This window comes from Nicotiana attenuata, chromosome 11 (assembly GCF_001879085.1).
Source record: "Nicotiana attenuata strain UT chromosome 11, NIATTr2, whole genome shotgun sequence".
Classification (NCBI taxonomy): domain Eukaryota; kingdom Viridiplantae; phylum Streptophyta; class Magnoliopsida; order Solanales; family Solanaceae; genus Nicotiana; species Nicotiana attenuata.
In genome coordinates, this window is record NC_031999.1 from 56,347,527 (window position 1) to 56,356,877 (window position 9,351).

Below are 9,351 nucleotides of genomic sequence, written 5' to 3' on the forward strand. Positions count from 1 at the left end.
ATTTTCACCATAAATAAGTCGGGTGGTGCCAATCTTGTTTTAAAATAAGCCGAATGTCCCCAAAAGGACGCCGGAAGGCTGTTTTTGCAAGAATAGCCACCCTGAGTCATTTTTAAATAGTTTGCGGGCACAACCTTAAAATTTTCCTCCCAGAAGTGCTGAAAGGCCGTATCTGCAAAACTGAGTCTTTGTGTGCTTAAATAGAAATTTTGAAAAATAGCCATTTTTTCCTTTTAGGTCAAAATAAATCATTAAAATACTCCTTAGATGTCTTTCTTTCATAAAAAAAAATACAAATTTTGAAAAATTGAGTCCGAAAAATATTTTTGCTCAAAAATCCAAAATATTTTCGTAAAAGTCCCTCTTCCGAAAATTAAGAGGCAATTTTCAAAATAAAAAAAAAATATTTTTCTTTCGTGTTAGAATAAGAGGGAATAAATGAAAATCCAAACAAAAATATTTCTTTTACTTCTAAAATTTTCAAAGTTCCAATAAAAAGAAAAGAAAATTTTAGAAGTCTTTCTTTCAGAAAATAAGGAGAAGAAAAAATATTTCCCTTAAAGCATTTCTTTCAAAAATTTCAAAAAAAAAAAAAGAGTTAGCTTATTTACCTTATTTGCAAGAACTACGCTTGGTCTGATTCATGCGGGGTCATGATTCGTAGGCAATCTCCATAAGATTCGACCGTAATCCTAAGGAAAAAAGAAAAAAAAAGAGAAATACGAGGGAAGCAAATAAAAGGAAAAACAAGAGAGGAAAAGAAACGCAAAGGAAGAAAATAAGAACTCGAGAGAAAAAACCATGGCAAAAGAAAGGAAAAGCAGAAAATGAAAAAACTGAGGGAAAAGAAAATGAGAGAAAAACAAAAAGAGGAGGAAAAGCAAAGGAAACAAAAGGAAAAGCCGGGTTGACACATGCAACCGTGGCAAACATGAAGATACTCATTTAACTGTATAGGTGCATCACACCCCAATGTGCGGTTACCTATCTGTTATTTGTTTCAAACTAATCGTTGTTGCTGTCAACTTACAGCTTAGCTTTTAGAAACGGTGGTTGTTTGTGATAAGCTGGCATCACATCAATACTTTACCAGATCGAAAGGCAGTGTGGAAATGTCTACAGAAATGACTTTACCCGCCGTTCCTATATCTGAAGATAGCCCCATCTCGGGGATCCTGGCATCGGAGTCTGTCACAGTGGAAGAGAACTGGATATTACGTCTCTGAATGATGGAAATATGGGACGCATGGACCAATGGCAGGGAACCTCCAAGTGTTATCTTGGGCTTTCCTGAACTGTTCTCGAGAATTGGGGGTACTTCTAACATCCCTATCAGTCACCCGAATACCATGTCCGCTCATTTCATCGGAACACCTTCTGAGGTCCGTCCCCAGGTGTTCCCAGCAGGAGCAGCTGCTAACATTTTCACTGCTCCACCATGCTCTGCTACAACACAACCTTCACTGCCAAGGCCTGCTTTTGATCCTTCGGTTTTCACCTTCCAAAACCCTGTCTTTCAAGCGGATCCTCCTCAATATCCCACATATACTTACTCTCAGCCACCACCATTTGAGCTTACACCAGGGCAAGATAAAACTCCCAAAGCTCCTGAATAAGATGAGATGGCGAAAAGAATGAGGAGCCTTGAGCAGAGTTTAAAGAATAGGCAAGGCTTGAGTGGGCAAAAAAGTGTTTCTTATACAGATCTGTGCATGTTCCCTCATGTGCACTTGCCCTCGGGGTTTAAAACGCCAAAGTTCGAAAAGTATGATGGGCATGGCGATCCCATCGCTCACTTGAAAAAGTATTGTAATCAGCTGCGTGGGGCCGGCGGAAAAGAAGAGTTGTTGATGGCGTACTTCAGAGAGAGCTTAGTAGGCATTGCCTCAGAATGGTACATGGACCAAGACGTCTCACGATGGCACATTTGGGACGATCTTGCCGGAGATTTTGTAAGGCAGTTTCAATATAACATCGACATCGCGCCGGACAGGAACTCCTTGGCAAATTTGAAGAAGAAGCCCTCGGATAGTTTCAGGGAATATGCTATTAAGTGGCGCGAACAGGCATCGAGGGTGAAACCTCCCATGGACGAAGTAGAAATGGTCACTGTCTTCCTCCAGGCTCAGGAAGCAGATTACTTCCAAAACAAGATGCCGGCCATGGGCAAGCCTTTTGCAGAGGCAATCAAAATTGGTGAAATGGTAGAAAACGGTTTGAAAACTGGCAGAATTTTGAGTCAATCGGCCATTAGAGTAACCTCCCAAGCCATCCAAGGCGGGTCTGGAGGGATGGCCAAAGGTAAAAAGAAAGACGAAACAGTTATGGCAGCATCAGGGGGAAGAAGTTATCGGGCTCCGAGACCTGTGTTTTCTGAGAGAACCTATCAACACTACTACCCTCATCCTGACATGGCTTATGCTCCACAACCATATGCAGTCATGAACGCTCAACCCTTTGCCCGACCGCAGCCACATGCCAACAGAAATCAACCTCCATTCCCAAGAAATCAGCCTCCCCACCAGAACCACTATAATCCTCGACCTTCGCAGAATAACTTCCGTCCTCAGGAACCACCCAGAAGACCAAACTTTACCCCAATTGGTGAATCTTACTCTAGTCTATTCTCGAAACTTGTCCAAATGGGTCTACTGTAGCCGATCCCTCAGAATAGACAAAACCCGGCATCGCCTGCCTACAGAGCTGGTGTCAGGTGTGCATACCATTCAGGAGCAGAATGCCATCATACAAATAACTGTTGGACTCTGAAACAAGCGGTGGAGAACTTAATAGAGCAAAGGAAAATTGTGTTGAGGGATGAGGATGTCCCAAATGTGACCAATAATCCGCTGCCCGCTCACAACAACGGGCCAGTAATCGGGATGATTTGTGAAGATATGGAGTTTGATCCAACCTTAAAAGCTATAATTGCTATGGTTGATGCGAAAAGAATGCCAAAGGCGGCCTCGAAGCAAGAGGAAGGGGAAAAGAAGAGCAAAATCACCAAGACAGAACCAGAAAAGAAAATTGATTTGAAAAAAGGAGCACAAATGTACGTACCCAAGCAAGCCTATGTGGTGCGGGGGGTAATCAAACCACCTTGGCTGAGTGAGCCAGTGGTTATTGGACGCGTACCACAGAAGCCTATGACGAGCCCTGCTGCAGTACCATAGAATTATCATCAGACGGTGGTTACGTATAAGGTTAAAGAGATCTTGGGAGAGCTACTAGAAAACCCCCCTGTTGAGAAATATTCAAACGTAGAGGAAGTAAACAATGCCACCAGAAGGCGTTTCCCGCCTAAGAAGCCTGTGAGTGCTGAGAAAGCCGAAGTGTTCTTTCAAAAAATGAAAATGGCCGATTATGAGGAGGTACGTTTGTATGAAAATTTTGTCAAGCCTAAGTATAGTAAAGAGGAAGATGATGAGGTTTTCACGGCTGAAGAAAGTGAGGAAATACGTGGGGCAATGAGGAAAATGCTCTACGAAACCAACATGGTTCAGCCAGGGGAGGGTACTAGCACCGCTGAGGTGCTCTACATGGGACCAGATGCTAAACTCCAAAACTGGAAGGCTACGCCATTCCCGAGCAGGCGGGAGTCCCAGTAGACTAGCCGTGCCACTTTTTCTACATCCCGAGTTATTTCAGGGTGTAACTCGGATGTTTCTTTTAGTTTCTTGTCTTTAAATTCCCGAATGTGAACCCTATTATCTTCAAAATTCCAAGAAATGAAATCAATATTTCATCGTTCATTCTTTCTGATTTTGATATTTTCTTTCCTTCATTTCTTCTCCTCAGTTTTAATAATGCAACTTTAAATAACATGACATGCTTGCGGACTTCATGCTTAGATCCCAAAATGCTGTCAGATTTCGAAATCATGAATCAAGAGTCAAAATGCAAAGAAGGTAACCTTGAGGAAATAAAACAAAGAATTGGAATAACTGGAAAAAAATTGGTTCGCGGATTGGAAAGGTCCATACATTACAACAAGAGAGGGTGTTGTACTCAGGGCACATCCGTACAGTTGTACCAATAAAGAAGGGCCCGCGCTGACAACAAGAAAGTACTGCTCAGGAATTTTGAAATGGGACAACTCGTGTTAAGATGCATTCTCCCTCATCACCAGGAAGCAAAAGGAAAATTCGCTCCTAATTGGAAGGGTCCATACATCATCCGGAAAATATTGCCGAGAGGAGCGTTGTATTTGGGAGACATCGAAGGAAATGATCCCGAAGCAGCAGTCAATGCAGATGCCGTAAAAGGTACTATGTCTAGGCCTCTTGGGGTAATGGCTTTTGTGTAATTGAGATGATGAAGGCTTTTCTTCTCGCTATCCAAACACTATCAACCCTTCGCAAACCCATTTGAGCCGGTTACTCTTCTTTGGTCACCCTCTTTGGAACCCGAAAGTACCATCGAAACAAAAGAAAATAAAAAAACAAAGAGAAAAGAAAAAGAAAAGAAAAGACAAAGGAAAAAAAAGAAAAGAAAAGAAAAGAAAAAGAAAAAGAAAAGAAAAGAAAAACAAACAAAACAAAAACAAAACAAAACAAAAACAAAAAACAAAGTTTGCCTGAACTACGTTTGACTTGATTCCGAAAGGATACGTAGGCAGCCCCTCGCTGAGGTTTAGTCACACCAAAACAAAAATCCAATTTCCTCAAAAATTGAAACTGGGGCAGATGATATAATGGTTCAGCCATGAATCCACCGAAATGGTTCCAAAGTTGTAGTTCCGCCCAAAATTCTTTTTACCCCAAAGACCTTGTCCAAGTCCTTCCGATCAATTGGCAAAGGCAAGGAAGTGGAACACGTCATTGTTGGAATCTGATACAATTCAAATTGAGAGAAATAAAATGAGAGAGTCTTATCGGTGAAAACTTTCGGGCACCATAAGGCGATGGTGAGTAGAGAAAATGAAAATGAGAGAGTCCGCTTAGTAAAAACTCGCAAAAAGCACTATCGGGCGACGGTGAGAAGAGAAATGAGAGAGGTCGATTGGCGAAAACCCGCAAAGGGCGCTGTCGGCCAAAAAGAAGACATCTCACCACAAAAAGAGTCCTGGCAAGGTTCCCTGGTTTTGAAATGCAGATCAATGGGTTCACGAGAAGCTGGAAAGTTTGTGTGGGTCGGGCATCCAGTCCTAAAAGCATGTCATGTTCATTTGAAGCCAGCATGCACACCCCAGATAAGTCCTTCTTTTTCCCCGAAAGGGACGCTTCTCTTTAAACTCATATGCTTGCCCTTTTGCATACTTTTTCTTTGAATCCCTTTCGGTTCAACACTGATTCCGGAATTACTGCAAAGAAAAGGTGACATGATTGGTTCTATAGGGCTCCACCTGGCAAAAGTCGAAGAAAATACCCAGCCTCAACGGGTGCGTCAGTCCAATCCCGATTGACCATGGTGGTTGATGCTTTCAAAGTAAAGACATTTGAAAGGAAAGAAAGTCAAGGGCAAAGGTCATAATGGCAGAATAAGGTGAAAAGGCCGGAGCCCACACGGGCGAGTCATCATGAAATCTTAAGAGTTGAATCCTGTCGGTTTAAAAAGAGATTCACCCTCAAAGCCAGCAAGCGGAAAAGTTCTCAACGAAAATGCGGCCGGGATTAAGCAATTGGAATGATCAAGGCCACAAAACCAACCACTGTTCAAACTAATAAATTGTTCTTTGTTGAAAACAGGTCTAATTCAAAGCAACCGTGCAAGAAGCAGGTGCAACCCAACAGGAAATGAAATGCACAAGCGCTGAAACAGCTTTGCAGCAAGAAAATGACCAAAAAGGAAGTTTTCCCCCAAATTCTTTCATGAATTTTGCTAAATAAAAAAGGAAAACATATACAAAAAAAAAGAGACAAAAAAGAAGAAAAGAAATGAAAATCCCAAAAGAAAAACAAATCATGGTAGCATAGGACCCCATTCCTTAAATATCCCGGCATAACCCGAGGATCTCCTTGGCATAACCCAAGGAGATTTTTTCTTTCCAAATCCCGGCATAACCCGTGGATCCCCCTGGCATAACCCAAGGGGCTTTTTCTTTCCAACTCCCGGCATAACCCGAGGATCTCCCTGGCATAACCCAAGGAGCTTTTTTCTTTCCAAATCCCGGCATAGCCCGAGGATCTCCCTGGCATAACCCAAGGAGCTTTTTTCTTTCCAAATCCCGGCATAACCCGAGGAGCTTTTTCTTTCCAAATCCTGGCATAACCCGAGGATCTCCCTGGCATAACCCAAGGAGCTTTTTTTACAAATCCCGGCATAACCCATGGATCCCCCTGGCATAACCCAAGGGCCTTTTTCCTTTCCAAATCCCGGCATAACACGAGGATCTCCCTGGCATAACCCAAGGAGCATTTTTCTTTCCAAATCCCGGCATAACCCGTGGATCCCCCTAGCATAACCCAAGGGACTTTTTATTTTTCCTTTCCAAATCCCGGCATAACCCGAGGATCTCCCTGGCATAACCCAATGAGCTTTTTTCTTTCCAAATTCCGGCATAACCCGTGGATCTCCCTAGCATAACCCAAGGGGCTTTTTTCTTTCTTTCCAAATCCCGGCATAACCTGAGGATCTCCCTGGCATAAACCAAGGAGCTTTTTTCTTTCCTAATCCCGGCATAACCCGTGGATCTCCCTGGCATAACCCAAGGGGATTTTTTCTTTCTTTCCAAATCCCGGCATAACCTGAGGATCTCCCTGGCATAACCCAAAGAGCTTTTTTCTTCCCGTCCTGGCATAACCCGAGGACCCTTTTTTCCTTTTCACAACCCGATCATTTCCAGCATAACTTGGATTCATTCACAAGGATACACAATCCTGATTTGATCGCTTAGATATATGTCACAACTAACTTACGAAATTTTCTTAGTGAAAACTGGGGTAGAAAATTTCGTTCGTTCGTTTGTTTTGGTATCTTAATCAGGTTGACCTCAAGACATAGGGTGCGAGAGGACCAATGGAATGAGCCTCAATCCAGAATAAAGAAAAGAAGAAAAGAACAAAAGAAATGAACTCAAATGTGAAGCAAACAAGGGTGCGGATTGCTCAAAATCTGATTGATGTCACAAGCTCCGCTGATCCTGTTTTGACCCAATGCTGTAGAAAGGAACAACGTCTACAACTTACGAGCATCAAGATTCAGATCGGAGTCCACAGCAAAATCAGCTAAGACTCAAGATCAAGTTTCAAGAGAATAGATAGGAATCTTGTAACTCATAGTTGATAGGCATAGCTAGCTTAGCTTTGATTTTCCTTTTGGTGTAATAAGGAGGTCAGCAAGCAGTAGCAGCAGCAACAACAGTGAAATCACAGCTCCTGGTAGTCTCAGCTACCAAACTTTCCAGAACTACACTGACCTGATTCCTTTATAGCCAAGGATATGTAGGCAACCTTTGAAGCAGGGTTCGGTCAGACGGTTTTCAAAAATGCTTCTCAAGGAGTGCCGAGCAGGCAAAAATCCCTCATGATGCTCATTTATCTTTGCCCGAAAACCCTTCGTGTCTTCGAGCAAAGAGGGGCAGCTGTGAGCACGTGATTTTTGCCATGCTTAAAATACTCCTATAGAATTCATTAAAAGTAGAATTTTTCTTTTAGTATTTGAATCTTTAGGAGTTAATTGCATGATTTTGCATTTTGTTTGCATTCTATGCGCATTCTTGTAGTTGTTATTAAATGAAAGAATAATTACAAAATAGCATAATGGCATTTAAGAATCAATTCTAGCATTTTTATTAGTAAATGGATATTGTGAAAAATAAAGAAATACCAAAAATGTGTCTTTTGCATTTTTTATTTTTGTTTTAGTTTTGTTTTAGGAATTAATTAATTTAGAAATTAATTAGTACAATTGTAGAGTTTCTTTGGGTCTTTTATTTTTATTTCTTACATTTAACAAAATTCAGAAAAATAATAAATAAACAAAAATCAAAAGAAAAGAATTTAGAATAGGGAATTGGGTCTTGCTCTAATCAAAATACCCCAAAATTGGGCCAGTTCTTGTCTAAATCCCAGCCCAAACAATTTCGCACCAGTCCAGCCCAAATTCATCAACCCAATCCGTCCCCCTTCATCAACGAAACGACGTCGTATGGTGAGGATAGATCTGAGCCGTCGAGGATACTAGATCCAACAGCTCAGAACTAGGAACATCTTAATATAAAATTGTCGGAGACCCCCCCTACCCCCTTCTCCGTCTCTCTCATTACCCCATATCCAAACCCTAATCCCCACCGTCCTCTGCCGCATTCCGCCGTCCGCCGCCGGCCGGAAATCGCCTCCGACGACAGCGATTCTCCAAATAGCCCCAAATTTACAACACAACATCCTCTCACCTTCCTCTCTCCAAATCCCTAAACCCCGTCTCTCAAATCTCAGTAGAAATTCTCGAATATTGATTTGAAAATTCGGCCAAAACACCACCACCTCCAAACTTCGCCAAATTAACACCACATGATCTCCTTACACCCCTCATCCCAAATCCACAACCCTTAGCCTTCGAATCATCCCCGTTTGGTTCGAATCTCAGATCGAATTTTGGCCGAAAACCCTAATTTCTTAATGTTTGGGGATTTGTTGATTTTGGGCTATAATAGCCTTTAATCATGTGTTTTCTCATGAAAACACATGATTAAAGACGGTTTTAACCCAAATAATGCCAAGAAAGCCGCCATTGTTCGAGTTCGAGGTATTTCATTCTTACCTTCTTTTCTGTTTCATCCATGATTTTTATTTTTTATTTTATCTTTATTCTGTTTTACTTAGAATTTCTTTCTATTTTTGTGTTGGGTTATGGTTTCGATTTAGGGTTCTGATTCTGTTCATAATTATATAGTTTGTTTGTTTTATTGTTAATAATTTGATCGTTTGATTTGATTTCAACAGTAGGATTTCATGTTTAACTATTGCTTTGCATTTTTCTGATTTTGTTAGTTTCAGCTTTGTTTGTGTGATTTTAATTGATTAGTTTACTGTTATATTAGTTTAATGGTATACTTAGTCTTAGAATTCCTATTATTTAGAGTTAAATTTCCGTTTGATTAGCTAGATTAATTAATTCAAATTTTAATCATCGTTTGGTTATAGCTGATTAGTTTTTAGTCTTGTAGTTAATTAACCATGGTTAGTTTGGCCAAAGTAAAAGGGGTTTGGGGTTTGGTTTGGCTATGGCAGTAATTTAAAATCCAAATTAAGGGTAGTTTAGGTGTTTTACCTAAAGAATCTGTTAGTTAGAAACACGTAGAGTCTTCTAGATGGGGTTCAAAGTAGAATTTCAAGAAACCTAATGCAGTAACTTGAGAAAGAAGTCAGAAAATAAGGGACTATTTGGGTAAAACTGAAAAGTAAAAGAGGG